Below are 19,881 nucleotides of genomic sequence, written 5' to 3' on the forward strand. Positions count from 1 at the left end.
TGGTACTTACCGATGGACGTTATTACGGGCTACAAAGAAATCTTCAACAGAAGCTGCAAGACCCCGGGGAATTCGTTGTATCATGTGCAATAGTGGGCCAAGGTACCGTTAGGTTTTGTGGAAGATGTTGAAATTCATATCGATAAACTGAGGCTTCCAACAGATTTCATTGTGCTCGACATGGACAATAGTCAAAATGTTCATGTCATTCTAGGAAGACCATTCTTGGCTACTGTTGGAGCCGTAATTGACGTGAAACAAAGAAGGTTGACCATGGAGGTTGAAGGTCAAATAGTGGAAATCAAGGCATCCAAGAAATCATATGACCCACCTTGAACAAGCTGGTGACAGTCAGGTTGATGACGTTAAACCAAGCGCTTATTGGGAGGCAACCCAATCGGTATGTTTAATGCTTTGATTATGTTATTTATTTTCAATAGATTAACTGTTTTGTATTTTTATGTTATTAAATTATGTATGTGAAGATTAAATATTGATACGTTTTTAATATGTAGGTAAGGGCTGAAAAGAGGCGTGGATAGAATCTTAAGTAATCAAAATTTCGAGAGTATTAGCGCCTAGGCGCCAAGTAGTAAGCGCCGCAGCGCCTGTTCGTGAGAAGAGTCAGCGCTTAGGTGCCACCACATCAGCACTGCAGCGCCAATATTTCCAAAGAACGGGCACTGCAGCGCTATATACCGAGCACCGCAGCGCCAACCTTTCGAAAGAAGAAGCGCCTAGGCACTAGTGATCAGCACAGCGGCGCTATTTCGTTCTATAAGAAAAAACCCTTCGAAATTTCATTCTCCCTCAAACTTAACAGTAGTGTTGTGCCTCTTCTCTTCTCCACCGACGGAAATCATTCCCCCTTACAAATTTCTTCTTCAAAACTCTACAAAACATCAACACAAACCATCCTCAAACCTAGTTAATCTTCCTAGCTCGCTTACCAAGCGTCCTTAGAATTGTGGATTTCAACGAGAGTTCTCCAACAAATCCATACCAGGCCATTTACAGCATATTTTGGTTCTCTATCACAAGGTAATCGTGTGTGGTGTTGTTGTTCTCGATTTTAATACTTTGGATTTGATGGAATTGAATTTTTGAATTGTGAACACAAAGTGTTCGATAAATTGCCTAAGTGAGTTTGTTCTTGAGAATTGTTGGATTTGAGATATTGCATGTTATAGCGAAACTATTGCTCAAAATATTATTTGTTATTGTGGTGGCTATATTGTAGGTACATCGTTGTTGCGAGGTGTTTTTGTAAGGACAATTTTTATCGTGCGAGGTTGTTATTCGGTTGAGTCATGCCGTTGAAAAAGAAGAGTAAATGCGGTCAATATGGGGATGATGAGTCGTCTTGGGCCTGTAATGACCCGAATCCTTATTTTGAATGAAGTATAAATTAAGAGATAATTAAAGAGTTGTTAATTAAGTATTATTAAGGAATTGTTAATTTGGGATCAAGCTGTTGGGATCCACCGAATTTAAAAAGGGATAACCCGATCTATTTCAAATTACATTATCTCGAGAAATCCAACTAGACAAATGAGGATTTTGACACGTGGCAGATAAGATTGATTCTGATTTTCTCAACTAGTCGGATGCAGCCTATAAATGGAAGATGAATTCTTTTGTTTCCTACACCGCATTCTTCAGAGCGAGTTCTAGCCTTATACCTTAGGTTTTCTAGCCAGTTTCTAGACAAAGATTAAAAATCAAAGGGAATGACAAAGTTTGTTCCATCTTGGTTCATGAATGTGTGCAGCATGTTTCTAGTGTTCTAGGACTCCTTAAACTTGTGTAAAACAACCCTTAATCCATACCCTAGTCATGGCAGCCCCTAAACCAGATAATAAATAAGTTTTTGGATGAAAACACAAGCCTTAAAAATCACCTATGATGCAAATCCGAAAATATAACATGATGTAACTTGTTTTCCATGCAAAACACAATTAAATAAATATTATGGTGTGATGGATGAGCAAAACGAGAATTATGGCGTGCCTTTGCGTAATTTACGCGCGAATAAACGTTGACGATTGCGAAGAATGGTGGCACGAAGACGATGGCTTGAAGAACCCTTGCAACCTTCGAATTTTCCTCTAATTTTAATGGTGTGTGTGCCGTGACTTTTGTTAGTGTGGGAGAGTTTGATTGGAGTTGGGAAAGTGGGGCGTGGGAATTATTAGAGTTTGGGATCGAAATTTGTATTTTAAATAGTTAATTAAGATACTAGCCAAGCTTAGGTCCATTAGGGAGTTAATTAGACCCATTATGTCCAATTGTGTATTTTTAAAACATTAAAAATTATTTTGAGTAGAAAAGTTTGTGAATTTATTAGCCGGGTTGCCAAAATGTTCGTATTTTTGTTGAAAAACCAACACTGATAAAATTTATGTTCCGGCATATAAAATTACCTCAAAACCTCTTATTTTCAAATATATGAAAAATCATCAACCATATTTTAAATAATTAAAAACAATTATATAGTAAAAATATTTTACATTTTTCAGCCATTGGTCTCCGTTCCTCGATCGCAACTCGAATAATCCTTAAAATACATTTTAATGCAATCATGTAGAAAAATGTATTTTAAACATGCAAATATGCACGAAATATTTAATTCATGTAATTGAAATACACAAAAAATTTAATAACTTGTATGTATGTGGTTTGCGTGGGCCTTCGAATTTTCGGAGCGTTACACTAGTAATTTCATATTTTCGATCTGGATATATGAGAGAAATGGACCATATTTTACTCTAACTATAACCTACTGGTTCTTTTAGGAATTATTAGTGATACATATGGAATCATGAGGTGATGCTGCTAGAGGTTCTTAGCATGATTCGATGGATTCGATCAGAAATTAGTTCTGACATTCTTATGATTAATTGGTTGATGCATAGAATGATGATAACTAGGGTAAGTGCGAATAATGGACATGTGTTGTCACGAATCACATGAGTTGTAAACCCAAGGCTAGCTTAATTTTTGAACCATTGAGGGTCACAGAAGTGTTATTTTTGTATTCTCGTTGAGATAGTCAAATTCAAGGATTTGAATTTGGTGATTGGAGTTTTATAAAGATCAAACATTTGACTTATAAAAAGGTTTATGAATGGATTCCATATGTGGAAGTTTCAAAGTTAGCACGAATGCTAAAATTGTTAGATGAGTGCAATTTCTTGAATTTTGTGATGGTGTTCCAAAATTGGTAGCTACAAAAAATCTGAGTTAGTGGATAGTTAACTTTGACTAAGTTGACTTTGGCTAGCTCAATTGGACAAATTTGACTCTTTATTCGTTGACTTTTATAGAGTTGCATTTGACCATTGAATTTGATCCGTTCACTTTTCACTCAGTGGTTTCAAAAAGTTGGGCTCTAAATCATTATAAAGGGTTGTTTACAGTTGTCATATCGATGTATCTAATCATCAATCAAGATTGTGATGAAACTATGATCATGGATTGTTTGATTAATAGGTCTGGAGTATCACATTTCAACACTAACCTAGTAGGAGTCTTGTTAAGCAAAATACCCAGTAGGAGTTCTGATTCATCGGACTGGAGTATCCTATTCAAACACAAACTACTAGGAGATTTTATTGATTGGTTTGGAGGGTCCTAATCAAACATTATCTAGTAAGTGTCTTAATTTGTCAAATCACCTATTAGAATCATAAATAAGATTCTAGATATCCTTATAGATTTATTATTAAGTTTAGACTTTAGAATAAATAATAGTAATATCACAAGTTGCAAAACATAATACATCAAGATTTGACAAATCTCTCTCTCTCTTTCCTTCTCTCCAAAAATTCGGCCAACTCTTTTCCCCTCACGAGAAAGATCTCGGCCACCACCTAGAAACACGTCGTCAAGTCGTCGCCGCGTCACAATCATCATTCTTTAGATATCCTCAATGCATAATTCTTATTGTTTACTAGTGCAAACTTGAAGAGGAACTAGGAAATCGATCATGAACTTGATTTATAAGATTGAAGAAAGATAATTCAGGTAGTTCGTTCGTAACGATTTACAATAAGAGCTATATATACTTAACATCTGCAATAGTTGAATCCAAGTGACTAATTCACTAAAGATTAAATTTGATAAACACCATATTATTGGATTAAAATATACGACGCTATCATATTTCTTATGGCGAAAATAAAAAAGACAAAAACTTGTGTAAGACGGTCTTACAGGTCGTATATTGTGAGACGGATCTCTTATTTGGGTCATCCATGAAAAAATATTACTTTTTATGCTAAGAGTATTACTTTATATTGTGGATATCGGTAAGGTTGACCCGTCTCACAGATAAAAATTCGTGAGACCGTCTTACAGGAAACCTACTCAATAAAAAATTGAACTTGCGTTGCATCTTTGGTGCCAAAAAAATGATACACCAAGAGATCATTATCATGTTCATCTATTCACATAAGTTATATATTAATTGATATTCATAACATTCCTCAAGCCAAAATATGTGTTGTGAAATCAGTCATATAAATTCCATAATTTTTTTATTATCATCAGATGGATCTTAGTGTGCATCAAGAGTAATCTAGGTGTTTAACACTAGAAAGTTGCCAAATATTTTAGATTACCTTCATGATAATAAATATTTCAGGCTTATATATAGATAAACCGACAATTTAGAAGTTATTTTCTACTTCCACTATGAAATGTGAATTTGTCTCTTATTTTGAAGCATTATTGTATTATATTAAAGAGTTTCATTTTGAGTTTAGAATTGTGAATTTTATATATAAACCATTAAGACTGAAAATTTAGTTGTAGTCTTTGTGACTAAAGTGTTGGTCGAACAAATATATCAATATAAAATATTTTAGCTATTGGAGAACGTGTTAAACAAAATAAAGTAGTCATTGAATAAGTTAGCATTGAACTGATAATCCTTTGACCTAAAGGAATGCAAATTCATATGTTTAAAAATCATGTGATAATTTATTATGGACTTTATTCCTAAAGATTTTTTATGGTATATACATTTGATTTTGATTTATGAAACTCATTCAGTTAAGATATTTTCATATTCAATTATTCATATATTCAATTATCTTGAGAAAAATATAATTTAATTAGAACCTGGAATAAATTTTTTTATTCATTAAGTTATATTAGAAAATATGATAAATGTGATATATGAAAGATAATACTCGGTATAAGAGGACACATCATCATGATTCGTGTATTTGTTCCTTAATTTTGGATGATGATTGAATTTTTGATTGTTAAATTATTTGAATTAGCTAGACAAAATGGGTGAATGATAGATTATTTTATTAAAATCTATAAAATAATTTAATTATGGTCACTATATTTCATGAAAGATAAAAATGGAAAATTTCTCTTATTTAAAATAAGATAAATCAAGAATACTATCTAGATTAGTATGGTGAATATATTGATATTTGATTTATCATATCCCATATAAATATCATCAAGATTTGTTAAATCTCGTGTCTCTCTATGATGGTTAGAGAACATATATAAATAGTGCAGTTATTCAAAAATACATCATTTATACAATTGTATAAAAGGTTTAGAAGATTCTTCTTTTTATTGTTAGTGGGATCTCTATAGTTTTTGTCTCAAATTCAATATCAATGGCTAGATATGATTCATTCTTGTTTATATTCCGTGTATCGATATCTACGTGTTATGTTTGCGTGTAGGCAGATCGAATTCCGTTACATAGCACATTTCCTTACACACTTGCTATCCAAAATTTTAATTGATATTTACTCCCATATAACAAAAAAAAATTGATTTATCTAATCTATATTAAGGATAATATTCCCTTATAGACATTTGATCAGCATCAAACTAATCTATATATATATATACATATATAATATATATATCTATATATAGATATATATATTATATTATATAGATATATATATTATATATGTAAGTTGTAGAATTGTGAACCGGGAACAAAAGTAATTTCAAATTCGGTTTTAGAAAACGCCTGAAATTCGAATCGAACCAAAGTTGTTTTCTCATTGTTGAATCTAAAATCCAAAAAATAGAATAAAATGAGATGCTGACACGAGGGATCAGATCGTTCTCGCCTTCCACTACGTCAGCTATTCTCTGTTTGGCCCCAGACCAAGAAAATGACAACTGCAGCCCACGGACTTTTATGTCACTTAGCCGTGCAGTCAATGGACTTTTGTGTACCTCAAAAAATCAACCCATTTTGAATTTTAAAAAAGAAAAAAATTGTGTGAGATGATCCCACAGATTGTATTTTATGAGATGGATCTCTTATTTGGATCATCCATGAAAAAACATTACTTTTTATGCTAATAGTATTAATTTTTATTGTGAATATCAGTAAGATTGACCTGTCTCACAGATAAAGATTCATAAGATCGTCTCACAAGAGAGAGATCTACTCAAAAAAAAATATTCGAACAATTTTTTTTAAAACGGGTCGGCTCCACCTTGCGAGGCCTCGCATGTGACTTTGGAGCACCGGGTAGTAGGGGTGTCAATCGGGTGGGTTGGGTCGGGTTTCGGGTCAACCCGCGAAATTTTTTTTATTTTTTTCAACCCGAACCCGAAGTAACCCGAAAACCCCCAACCCGAACACGAACCCGTATAACCCGACTCAACCCGTCTAACCGACTAACCCGAATTTTATTTTTTAAAAAATTTTTTTTAAAAAAATTTATGAAAAAAATTCAAAAAAATAAAAAATAATAATAATATTTTTATTTAAACACATAATAACAAAATTTTCGATTTAAATTTGAAAATCTAATCGTAGAAAATTAAAAGTATATTTACTAAATCAAATAAAAAATTGTTAAAAATAATATGCAAAATAAATATTAAATGATGAAAATTTATCATATAAATATACAAAAAATTTTGTTCAAGTATACAATATATAAAAATATAGGTAATATTTTCAAAAAAAAAGTTCGCGGGTCAACTCGCGACCCGACCCAACTCCAAACCCGCCTAACATGGAACTAACCCGAATCAACCCAACCCGAACCCGAAAAACCCCAACCCGAGCCTATTTTTTTCGTGTTGGGTCGTGTCGGGTTGACGGGTCGGGTCGGGTCGCATTTTGACACTCCTACCGGGTTGGCAATTGACATAACATTTAAAATTCAACAATTATTATTAATTAGTTAATAATTTCTAAATTATAAATATAAATTTCAATTGAAAACCAACACGTATATGTAACAAAATTGAATTTTTTTATCGTAAAATCTTCAGAAAAATATCATAAGTTGATTTTTTTTTTAGGAAAAAGTTGAGGTTAAATTATAAATAGTAAGTTAAGATAATTAATGTTTTCCCGCAAATACAAATAATAAAAATATTATTATTGCGCCACGTACCACTTTTACGGTCTGAATCATTTAACTTATATATTAATATATATAATAGAGTAGAACTAAAGCTATTAATTATTAACTTTATAATTAAAAGGTAACACGGCATGAACTTTCTAGCTAGCTGTCACGCTCCATCCTAGCGGTGATAGAGGAACATTATTCTAACATTTATTTTCTGATTTTTCAAATATTTGAGTCATTTTACATATGATCACTAATGATGATAAATTATTATTTTTCAAATAAAAATAGAAAAGATAAAACAATATATATAATGGTAATAAGTACGCTTATTTTTAATTAAAAAGTAATAGCAGAAATAGGGTTGTTCATCGGTTAAAACTTTTTGAACTGAATGGAGTCGAAAATCTGGTTAACCAAAAATTGGAACCGTTTAGTTAAAATCGAATTTTTTTAAATTCGATTTTCGGTTTAACCAAATTTTTATTTTTAAAATTTTATATTATTAATAATAAAAATAAAAAAATAGATTTAAATTAAAAAATGGTTTTTAGTTTAGTTCGGTTAACCGATCTAAGAAACCGATCCAAAAGAATTTCGTATTAGTGGTTAAGACTCAGGGAATTTGAGTTTTAAGTTGGCATTCTGTGCCTATCAAAAGTGGAATTTGTGCTAAAGCAAGAGGGAAAATGTTATGAATGTGCCTAGCCGCAAACGATGGATATTAGACAGTGTGACTTTGAGACGTGGATCATCCAAAGCAAAAGAGGTCAAAAAATGAAGAGAAGAATGAAGGGAAAACCAAAAAAAAATTTTGGTTGAAACCGAATTTTTAGTTTCGGTTCGATTCGAGAAGTTAATCGAACATCCCTAAATGGAATAGCACAAGATTCTGAATTGCTTTCAAGAGTGTCTGTCCATCAATGCGGTAGGATTAGATACATCAATATGACAACTGTAAACACCCCTAAACGGAATAACACAGGATCAATCGATGCCTTCACTGTTGAACTCCTCGAGATGATGATAGCAAAATCAAATAATATCATCTCTCATGATGATATGTTGAAAGCTAAGAATGAATTTGTTAAAGAGAAAAGGAAGAAGAAACCACCAAAGAAAGCACCAGTTAAACACAAATTGATAGTTGAAGTATTTGCATTGTAAGGATACTGAATTGGATCAAGAAAAGCTCCATTTGACCCAAGTTTTCTATCCAGCTCATGCGTAGAAGAAAAGAACGAAGAAAACCAAACTGTTGAAGTAATTCAACAAACCCCTCAGACCGACTCCAATCCTAGTTGTTCCAGTCAGCAATGTATTTCCTGGTTTCAAGATCTTTGAAACCAATATTACCTCTCATCAATCTGGATCACCTCATATTGATCCAAAAGCAAAAGGTAAAGGTATTCTAGTGGAACCATCTGGGCCGTTGTCAGCAATGCAAACTCGAATCAAGCTAACTATCCAGAAGTCGAATAAAAAATACATATACAGCTGAAGAAGTTTGAAAATTTGGTACACAACAGAATGTTTGTCTTGTTAGAATATATTATTGTTAGCTGTAGATTAGTCATTACTCTTTTTGTATTTGCCCTAACTATATAAACATAATTCTTTGTATTCTTTATTCAGTTGACAATACTGTGACTTGAGTTTTTTGTTCATTCTCTATTTCTTCATGGTATCAGATATCTCATGGATATGTCAATTGTAGAGAGAAATGTGTTCGTTCAACTTTCGTATAGTTTCTATTTTGTAATCACGTACGATTTCTTCTCTGCATTGTGTTTTGTTTTATTCGTTCGATTTTGATTATTCGTATTGGAATTATGTTATGAAGAATTTTTTGCGGGGGAAATCGATGTGGGGCTATATCACAGGTGTGCAAGACAAGCCTACAGACCAGACGAACCCTGATTATGCCGTGTCATTGGATGTTTGGGAGACAGATAATTCGAAGATTATTACGTGGATTAATAATTCAGTTGCGCACTCAATAGGTGCTCAATTGGCAAAATACGAGACTGCTAAGGAGGTTTGGAATCATCTGGCGCGTTTGTATACACAGTCTAATTTTGCCAAACAATATCAATTGGAGATAGAAATTCGTGCCCTTCAGCAGAAAGATATGAGCGTCCAAGATTTTTATTCTGCCATGTCGACACTCTAGGATCAATTGGTATTAACAGAATCTGCAGAATCGCGAGCATTCTCACCTTATATTACTCGGAGAGAAGAACAACGCTTGGTGCAATTTTTGACGGCACTTCGGAATGATTTTGACGAGCTGCGTGGGACGATTCTTCATCGCAACCCTCTTCCTTCTGTTGACTCGGTTGTAAGCGAATTGTTAGCTGAAGAGATTTGTCTTAAGTCTCACGTTGACAAAGGGACAATCCCAATTACACCATCTATCTTTACAGCTCCACAACGACCTCAAGCTAATCCCAGAGGCTGATTGAGACAGGCCGTAGACAGGGGGGCTTTATGTTTTAGATCATCTCAGAGTACCAGATGTTGCAGCATCTAGTGTAGATCTCTCTTCTTTTTGCTTGAGTCAGTCGTTTTCTGTTTTTTATTTATGGCATAATCGTCTAGGCAATGTTTCCGCGTCACGTTTGCAATTTTTAGCTTCTACAGGAGCATTAGGAACCTTGAAAAGTAATGATATTTCTGATTGTAGTGATTGTAAACTAGCAAAAATTTTGGCTTTACCTTATTATAAAAGTCTATCTTTTTCTCCTACTCCTTTTGATCTTGTTCATTCAGATGTGTTGGGACCATCTCCTGTTCCCATGAAAGGGAGGTCGAGATATTATGTTTCTTTTATTGATGCACTTGTTATTTTTGGGCTTATCTGATGAAACATAGGTCTGATTATCTTGTTATTTTCAATGATTTTAACGCTCTTTTAAAAAATCAACATTCAGCTATCATCAAGTGCTTTCGTTGTGATTTGGGGGATGAATACACTTATAATGATTTCTCGTGTTTGCTTGCTTCTTATGGTACAATACGTCAAACCTCGTGTACAGAAACCCTGAACAAAATGGTGTTGCAGAAAGAAAACACAGACATATTGTTGAAACAGCTCGCTCTTTCTTACTGTTTCTAATGTTCCTAATGCATTTTGGGGTGAAGTAATTTTTATTGTTGTTCAGGTGATCAATAGAATTTCAACTTCACACAATTCAGGTTTGTCACCCTTTGAAAAAATGTATGGTCATACTCCTGATTATTCATCATTACGAGTTTTTGGTTGTGCCTGTTTTGTTCTCCGACCACAGATTGAGCGCAATAAGTTGTCTTCACGTTCTGCTTTGTGTGTTTTCCTGAGTTATGGTATTGGTCAAAAAGGATATCGTTGTTTTGATCCAATTAGCCAAAAATTGTATGTCTCGTCATGTTGTGTTCCTTGAACATGTTCCATTCTTTTCTATACATGTTAATTCGCATAATGTGACACATGCTGATCTTATTCTTATTGACCTTTTCACCTCCAAACCGACGAGACCTTGTCCACGACCACATCCGAGACTCCTACTCCTCCAAATCTCCCTACGACAACCCAATCATCTCCTGGTATTGCGGATATTCCTCCACTCCGTCAGTCCACTCGTGTTCGTAAGTCTACTCAACTACCTGATTTTGCTTATTCATGTTATTCTAGCTCTTTTGATTCTTTTGTTGCCTCTGTTCATCGTCTCTCTGAGCTTTTATCCTATAGCGAAGCTGTTGGTAATACACTTTGGCAGAAGGCTATGGCTGAGGAACTGACGGCTCTTCATCAGACTCATACATGGGATTTGGTTCTGTTGCCACCAAGAAAGCACACCATTGGCTCTCGTTGGGTTTACAAGATCAAAGCCAAATATGATGGATCTACTGAACGATACAAAGCTCGTCCTAGTTGCTAAAGGTTACTCTCAGAAGTATGGCATTGATTATGATGAAACATTTGCCCCCGTTGCTAAAATTACGACAGTTCGTACTTAATTATTGTTGCTTCTGTTCGTCAATGGAAAATATCTTAAATGGATGTCAAGAATGCCTTCTTGAATGGTGATCTTCATGAAGAATTTTTTATGGCTCCTCCTCCTAGTGTTGTTCACCAACCTGGTGAAGTTTGTAGACTTCGTAAGGCTCTTTATGGTCTGAAACAAGCTCCTCGTGCTTGGTTTGAGAAATTTTCTATAGTGATTACTTCGCTTGGGTTTATTCCTAGTCATCATATTTCAGCATTATTTGTCTAGTGTATTCGTGCAGGTCGTATACTTCTATCTTTATATGTTGATGACATGATAATCACCGGTGATGATATTGATGGTATTGAGGCTTTGAAGTCTAAGTTAGTTCGCTGCTTTGCTATGAAGGACTTAGGTTTGCTACATTACTTTCTAGGAATTGAGGTTGCCTATTCTCCAAAAGGTTATCTTTTATCCTAGTCAAAGTACATAGCAAATCTGCTTGAGCGTGCACGTCTAATTATAACAGGATAATTGATACTCCTTTTGAGGCCAATGCTCGGTACTCTCTGTCAGATGGACCTCATTTTCCAGATCCTACCTTATACCGTACTATTGTTGGCATGTTGGTTTATCTCACTGTGACTCGTCTAGATATTGCGCATGTTGTTCACGTAGTAAGTCAGTTTGTCATTGCACCAACTAAAGTTCATTGGGTTGCTGTTCTTCGCATTCTCAGGTATCTTCGGGGCACTCAGTTTCAGAGTCTTTTGTTTCCTTCTATTTCCTCCTTAGAGCTGTGTGCATACTCTGATGTTGATTGGGTTGACGATCCCACGAATCGTAAGTCAATAACTGGCTTCTGTATTTTTCTTGGAGATTCTCTTATCTCTTGGAAAAGTAAGAAACAAGTTATTATCTCTAGATCTTCCACCGAAGCCGAGTATCGTGCTATGGTTTCAACCACTTACGAGATTGTTTGGTTATGTTGGTTGCTTGCGGATTTCGGTATCCTTCTTTGTCATCCTACTCTGTTATATTGTGATAATCAGAGTGCAATTCAGATTGCACGCAATTCAGTTTTTCATGAGAGAACAAATCACATTGAGATCAATTGTCACGTCACTCTTTATCATCTCCAGCTTGGCACCATCACGTTACCTTTCGTTCATTCTTCTCTGCAGATAGCTGATATGTTTACTAGGGCATATTCCGCTTCGCACTTCCGTTTTTTGTCTGAAAAACTCTCAATGCTTTTAGCTGTAGCATCGTGAGTTTGAAGGGGGATGTTAGAATATATTATTTTTAGCTCTCAAGGATAGATTAATCATTTTACTCTTTTTGGGTTTACCCTATCTATATAAACATAATTATCTATATTCTTTATTCAGTTGACAATACCGCGACTTGAGTTTTTTTCTCTCTCTATTTCTTCATGTCTTTTATTCAAAAATTAAGACAATTGAAAAACTAAGGAAAATGGTAGAACAAGATAATCAAATTTGGAATGGACTGAGATGAATTTGATTCCAGAAGCAATAAAGAGAAAGAGTTTTTCGCTCTGATGCTAAGAGAAAGTGATCTATGATTTTTATTGAAAATGAAAATGGGAAACTTCAATCCACATGCTTCGACAGCTCGTAAAGATGCGGCTGTTATAAGTCAGTTAAAAATGGATGCACTTGGGTTGTCCATGAATGTGAATGTCATGAGAGAAGATTTGAAGTTGCATCTTCCTCTGCGAGGACCAATCAATCAAGAAAAATTAGATTTGTTTGATTTGGAATTCATCTGAAACAACTTATTCGACAGAAGAACCAACTCCTTCCGCAGAACAAACATTAACTAATCCAAAGCTACCCCAGACATAAGCAGCTCCAGAAGCCCAGCCCGATCTTGTTCCATCAAATGCTGAAACAGCTCCACAGCAAACCGATGAACAACCGAATAAGTTGAAACACCTTTACACTTCTCTGAAGCCCTTTCTGAAGTTTCTTTAACCAAAACAACATAATGTGTCTTCTCTCACACCAATGCCATCCATAGATGATTTAATATATAATCTATTTCAAACTCATCCACCTCCAAACCAAGAAGAACTTCAGGCTAAATATGATGACCAATAGGTTAAGCATATCAGCCTGATTCATTAACTGACCATCAGTTATAAGTGATTGTTATTATTTTCACATGATTTTATTGTTAAATAGTGATAGTAAGGTAAATTTTAATGTTCACAAGCCACTAGATGACTCACAATAAAATAAATTATCCTAATACATATTTCATGCTTTAAAATGTTTAATTTAAGTTCTGTTTGTGTTTCTATGCTTTTGAATATTTAAATCATGTGTTGGCGGATATGTTGCAAGTTAAAATTTTATGTTAGAAGTATTTGAAAAGTTTTTCGAGTATGAGATATAACACTGGGGACAAAGGGAATCGATTCTGGCCAAATAAAGAAGTTTCTACAAATAGAATATGTGATACTAGAAATATGTTATATCAAGAAAGAAATTTTTCAATATAAATTTTAAAAGATAAAGCAAAAGATTTTATTTTATGGGAATTTGAGAGCTGATAACACCATTTTCTTTCAAAGAAGACTGATGGTCTCAAAGTCCGGACCACAGGTTTATACTCTAGCATAGTAGAAAGAAACATAAGTATAAAAACATATCCTCATCCCCTACATTCAGCAGCCGTCACTCTCACCATCTCCCTTAGGGTTTCGAAAATTCTCCTCCCTCTTCAAGGAATTTTGGCATCCTTTGTACGATCCAAGGCTAGAAGGCAGTTCTCGGAATCCAAGTATCACATATCCGACGAATAAAATCGATTGTAATTAAATTTTTGACATATCATCTATTAAATATGTATTGATTTTTGTTTGAATGGTGTGTGGATTGATTTTTCTATACGTTTGTCTAAAGATAATCCTTTTTTCCTAAGAAAATAAGCAAGTTTGATGCAATTTTTGACATACCACCAAATAGATAAATATTTATTTGTGTTTCTATATTATTTGTCGATCGAATTTTTATATGTATTTTGCTAAGTATTTCTTTCCTATGAGTTTTGTGCATATTCATGAAATAATTTAGTTAAAGTGTGAGAGACATGAATTATTTTCTACCAAAGCAATGAACATGACTTTTACTCGTTGAAGAATGAATCATTCCATACCATAAAATGTTTCAGAAAATCATGAATGAAGTTTTGATGTTTATCTGTATTTGTGGTGATAGTACGAGATTAGTGCCTTGCGATGAACTCCGGGGAGGGATTTCCAAAACTCATACGGATGCGGCATATTAGCTTCGGCTAGTGCAGACTGTGTGAAATGTTATGATTAGGTTGGCCGATCAAAAGCATGATCAGGTGTACATTATGTAAGAAAAATTGTGACCCGTAAAATAAACGTGTTGAAAATGACGACGGTCATTGCCAACAATTGTTGAAAAATTTGTACACGGCAGCCTCAAATTTTGAAAAATTGAGATGCGTATACAAATTTGGTTTGAATTTCAAGCTCCCAAAAACACTCGGTGATCGTATGAGTGTGCCTATAAATACCGAAGGCATTGAGGTCCCTAAACACACAATCTCTTACAGAAAATACACCATCTAAAGGAGTGTTGAAGTGTTTAGAAGGCTTCAATCGAAAAGAAATCAGAAAGCTTCAACAAATTTTCAATTGCCGGAGGTAATTCTCGATCCGCTTCCGCATATATATTTTTTTCATGTTCATGTATACGTAAAAAACATGATTTTGAGAAAAATTCTGACATTTGGTATCAAAACCGTTAAACCTCTGCCTTGAAAATTTTGTTTCTGAAAGTTTAAGTAACATAGTAGAAGTTTTGATATCAAAAGAAATTTACCTGAAAATTTCTTCGGAGAATTTTCTTCATGATCGGAGTCTGAAGTTCTGAAATATTTTTTTTGAGAGCAAATCACGAAGGGTGTAATTGTTTTTTCTGAGAGGTTATGAAGGTTGAAGACGAAGATAAAATGACCTTCTATCATATTTCAGATAATTAATTCATTCACGTGAATTGTACGTGTGTCGGCAATCAATTCATTTTTTTTTAAAAAAAATTAATTAAATGCGGGGCCCACATATTTGAATGATTGCATTTTTTTCGGTTAATATATAAATATTTATTTATTTTATTATTTTTAATAATAATAATAATAAATAAATAATTAATGTATAATTAAGTTATATGTATAATTCGATATACATGTAACATTTGGTTAAATAATTTATACACATTAAAATAATTCCAAGTTCGACGTAATACATGTTTAGAAATTATTTTTGCATGTTAGATTAAATGTCAAATATTATGGATAAGTGTTTGATGTGTACATGCAAATTTAATATTATACTTGCATTTATTTTTTAAATGCAAATTGTATTGAAAAATATTTTGGAAAAACAATATTCACATTGTGTTCATATTAAATTATATTAAGTTGTTTATAATTTGAAATGAACATATCAAGTAAGATGTGAATATAATAAAATATTTCAGATATTCACAAACGAACAAATAATCCCCACTTTATCACTAATCTGATAAAAGAGAAAAACTGATGAGGAGACCACATTTTTATGTAAATGTGATCCTCACTTTATCACCACTCTGATTGAAGAGAAAAACTGATGGGGAATGTATTTGTTCATATTAAGTAAAAATGTGAATATAAAATTATTTAATGAAAAATTTTGGTTTATAAATATTGACATAAATGTGGATAATTAAGTTGAATAATAATTATAAGGTGACGTAAGAAAACATGATGTGAGAGAGTTCTTCATAGATCGGTTTAAACTGCCTTGACTAGCCACTGGTCTCCTTGAGGAACGTTGCTCTGTCTAGGAGTTAGGTATTTAAAGGGCCTAAGCACTACCTATCTTTCCTAGGAGCACTCTTGGAAAGTGTTAATTGCGAAATAATTATTATATAAAGCATTAAGTAAAGCCAAAATTTTGTCCAGTGAACCGTATAATTTTAAATAATTGAGGAATAGCCACAGCATCCTTAATTATGAAAAATTATGATTAAGTGGATTTGGATCACATAATGGACATCAATTGTAATAAACATAATAAAATTTACCCCACAGGGATTTTTATTATATTTATATAACTAATTAGGTTAAAATATCAAATTATATTTTTCTTAATTTACCCACAGGAGTTAAGGAAAATACATTTTGATAGTTTTATCATAAAGTTACAGAAAAATCTTATTGAATTAAAATTTTAGCCCACAAGCAAATTTTATGTCACTAGATTTTTTAAAAACATAAATTACATTGGTAAAACATGATATTGTCTCAAAATTTTAAGCATATGATATTTTGTGCAGTTATGCAACCTGCGACTTTTTCTGATATGAAATGTGACATTCCCGATCTAAAGGGCGATAATTATAAAATTTGGAAAGAAAGAATTCTTCTTCAATTAGGGTGGATGGATATTGATTATGCTATAAGGAAAGACGAACCATCTGCTATTACTGAAAACAGCATTCCGGATGATGTTGATCTTTATGAAAAATGGGAGCGATCTAATCGACTCTGCGTAATGTTCATAAAGATCAAAATCTCTGCTGGTATGCGTGGTTCTGTCGATCAGCATAATAATGTCAGAGAATTACTGAAGGCTATCGATGAACAATTTAAGTCTTCAGATAAGGCACTTGCTAGCACCTTAATTATGGAATTCTCTTCATTAAGGCTCACCAGTGTGAGAGGTGTGCGAGAACACATAATGAAAATGCGGGATATAGCGGCTCGGCTCAAGACACTTGAAGTGGAAATGTCTGAGATTTTTCTTGTGCACTACATTTTATGCACTCTTCCACAACAATATGGACCCTTCAAAATTTCTTACAACACACATAAGGATAAATGGTCAATTAATGAATTAATGACCATGTGTGTTCAAGAGGAAGGAAGGTTGTTAATGGAAACGAGTGATAATGTTTTTATGACTACACAGGGAACGTACAAGAAGCAAGTCAAAGTCAAGGAAAAAGGGAAAGGAATAATTCCACCTCAACCTGACATTAAGAAAGAATCCAAGTGTTTCTTCTGTAAAAAGACGGGACACATAAAGAAGGATTGCAATAAATTTAAGGACTGGCTTGAAAAGAAAGGTATTCCTACTTCATTTGTCTGTTATGAATCTAATATGGTTGATATGATTTATAATACATGATGGATTGATTCTGGTTCTACAATCCATGTTACAAATACCTTGCAGGGTATGCAAAACCTAAGGAAGCCAATAGAAAATGAGCGAAGCATCTATTCGGAAAACAAGATGTCTTCGCATGTGAAGGCTATTGGGACTTGCTTCCTAGTGTTGAATAGTGGTTATATTTTAAAATTAGAAAAGACATTTTATGTTCCTAGTTTTTCTAGGAATTTAATTTCAGTTTCAAAACTTGTACCCCTTGGTTATTCATTTCAGTTTTTGGATAAATCAATAAATTTGTTTTACAAATCAAATCTTATTGAAAATGGTACAATGTTTGATGGTATTTTCTCTATTTATTTACAAAATAATAACACCACTATGCATGTTCAAGGAGGTATTAAAAGATGTGTTATAAATTAAGATTCCTCTAAATTATGGCATCGGAGATTGGGGCACATCTCCATAGAGAGAATTAAAAGATTAGTAAATGATGGAGTACTTAATACTCTAGATTTTACTGATTTTGAGACTTGTGTGGACTGCATTAAAGGAAAGCACACCAATAAGTCTAAAAAGGGTGCCAAGAGGAGTAAAGAAATATTAGAAATCATACATTCAGATATTTATTGTCCAGATATGGACATGCAAAGTCCGAAATACTTCATCTCTTTCATTGATGATTACTCACGATACATGTATATCTACATGCTTCATAACAAAAACGAAGCACTAGAAGCCTTTAAGGTTTTTAAGGTTGAAGTGGAAAAGCAATGTGGAAAACATATTAAGATTGTGAGAACTGATAGAGGTGGAGAATATTATGGTAGATACACTGAGAATGGACAACCACCTGGTCCGTTTGCGAAGTTTCTCCAAGAACATGGGATTGTTGCCCAATATACTATGCCTGGTTCTCCTGACCAGAATGGCGTAGCTGAGAGGAGAAATCGAACATTATTGGACATGGTGAGGAGCATGTTGAGTAGCTCTAAACTTCCTAAATCTTTGTGGACTGTAGCTCTTAAGACAGCTGTGTATATATTAAACCGAGTTCCAACTAAGGCTGTCCCAAATACGCCATTTGAGTTATTTAAAGGTTGGAAACCGAGTTTGCAACATATACGCGTTTGGGGTTGTCCTTCAGAAATAAGAGTTTACAACCCACATGAAAAGAAACTGGACCCAAGAACTATAAGTGGATATTTCATTGGATATGCTGAAAAATCCAAAGGGTACAGATTCTATTGTCCATCTCACAACACTAGAATTGTGGAATCAAGAAATGCAAAATTTCTTGAAAATGACTTGATAAGTGGGAGTGATCACGACATAGTTTTGGAGAATGATCACATTAATGCACAACCCTCTTATTCAAATGATAGATTGGTTTATTCACACCCCTCAAAACCAAATGGGTGTTAGGCAACCGATTACTGAAGTTCCACAAATCGCTGATGAAAATCCAGTAGATCAAGTTGTTAATGAAGAACAACAAGAAATTGTTGATCAACCAAACAACCTTAGGAGATCTACTAAAATAAGAAGATCAGCTATATCTAGTGATTATGTTGTGTATTTACAAGAATCGGACTTTAACATTGGAGCCGAAAATGATCCTGAAACGTTTTCACAAACCATGAGTTGTAATGAGTCAAAACTATGGTTTAATGCTATGAAAGAAGAGATGAATTCTATGACAGTTAATGGAGTCTCGGATCTTGTTCAGTTGCCTGATGGTGTAAAAGCCATTGGATGTAAATGGGTCTTCAAAATAAAGAAAGACTCATCAGGCAACATTGAAAGGTATAAAGCAAGACTCGTAGCTAAAGGATTCACTCAGCAGGAAGGAATCGACCACAAGGAGACTTTTTCTCCTATATCTAAGAAAGATTCTCTTCGTATCATTCTAGCATTAGTTGCACATTTTGACTTAGATTTACAACAAATGGATGTCAAAACGGCTTTTCTCAATGGAGAACTAGAGGAAGACATTTATATGAACAACCTGAAGGATTCTTCTCTAGTAATGGTGAGCAATTGGTTTGTAAGCTTAAGAAATATATATATAGATTGAAACAAGCTTCCCGTCAATGGTATTTGAAATTTCATGATGTTATCTCTTCATTTGGATTCGTTGAGAACCCCATGGATCAATGTATATACCAGAAGGTCAGTGGGAGCAAGATTTGTTTCCTTATTCTATATGTGGATGATATATTACTTGCAATCAATGATAAGGGTCTGTTATATGAGGTGAAACAATTCCTCTCTAACAACTTTGATATGAAGGATATGGGCTATGCATCTTATGTCATTGGCATTAAGATACTAG

The 19,881-nt window shown here is 33.8% G+C and overlaps 1 long non-coding RNA gene across 1 annotated transcript in view; it reads right to left on the reverse strand.

Moving 5' to 3' along the window:
• The window catches only part of LOC142529651 (uncharacterized), a 37,989-nt gene extending 22,653 nt beyond the window's left edge, over positions 1-15,336 (reverse strand). The window contains exon 1 of the long non-coding RNA XR_012815935.1: positions 15,217-15,336. This is a non-coding gene — a long non-coding RNA (uncharacterized LOC142529651). The remainder of the gene's footprint in view (positions 1-15,216) is intronic.
• Between the last annotated feature and the right edge of the window lie 4,545 nt (positions 15,337-19,881).

Source organism: Primulina tabacum, chromosome 16 (assembly GCF_025594145.1).
Source record: "Primulina tabacum isolate GXHZ01 chromosome 16, ASM2559414v2, whole genome shotgun sequence".
NCBI classification, from domain to species: domain Eukaryota; kingdom Viridiplantae; phylum Streptophyta; class Magnoliopsida; order Lamiales; family Gesneriaceae; genus Primulina; species Primulina tabacum.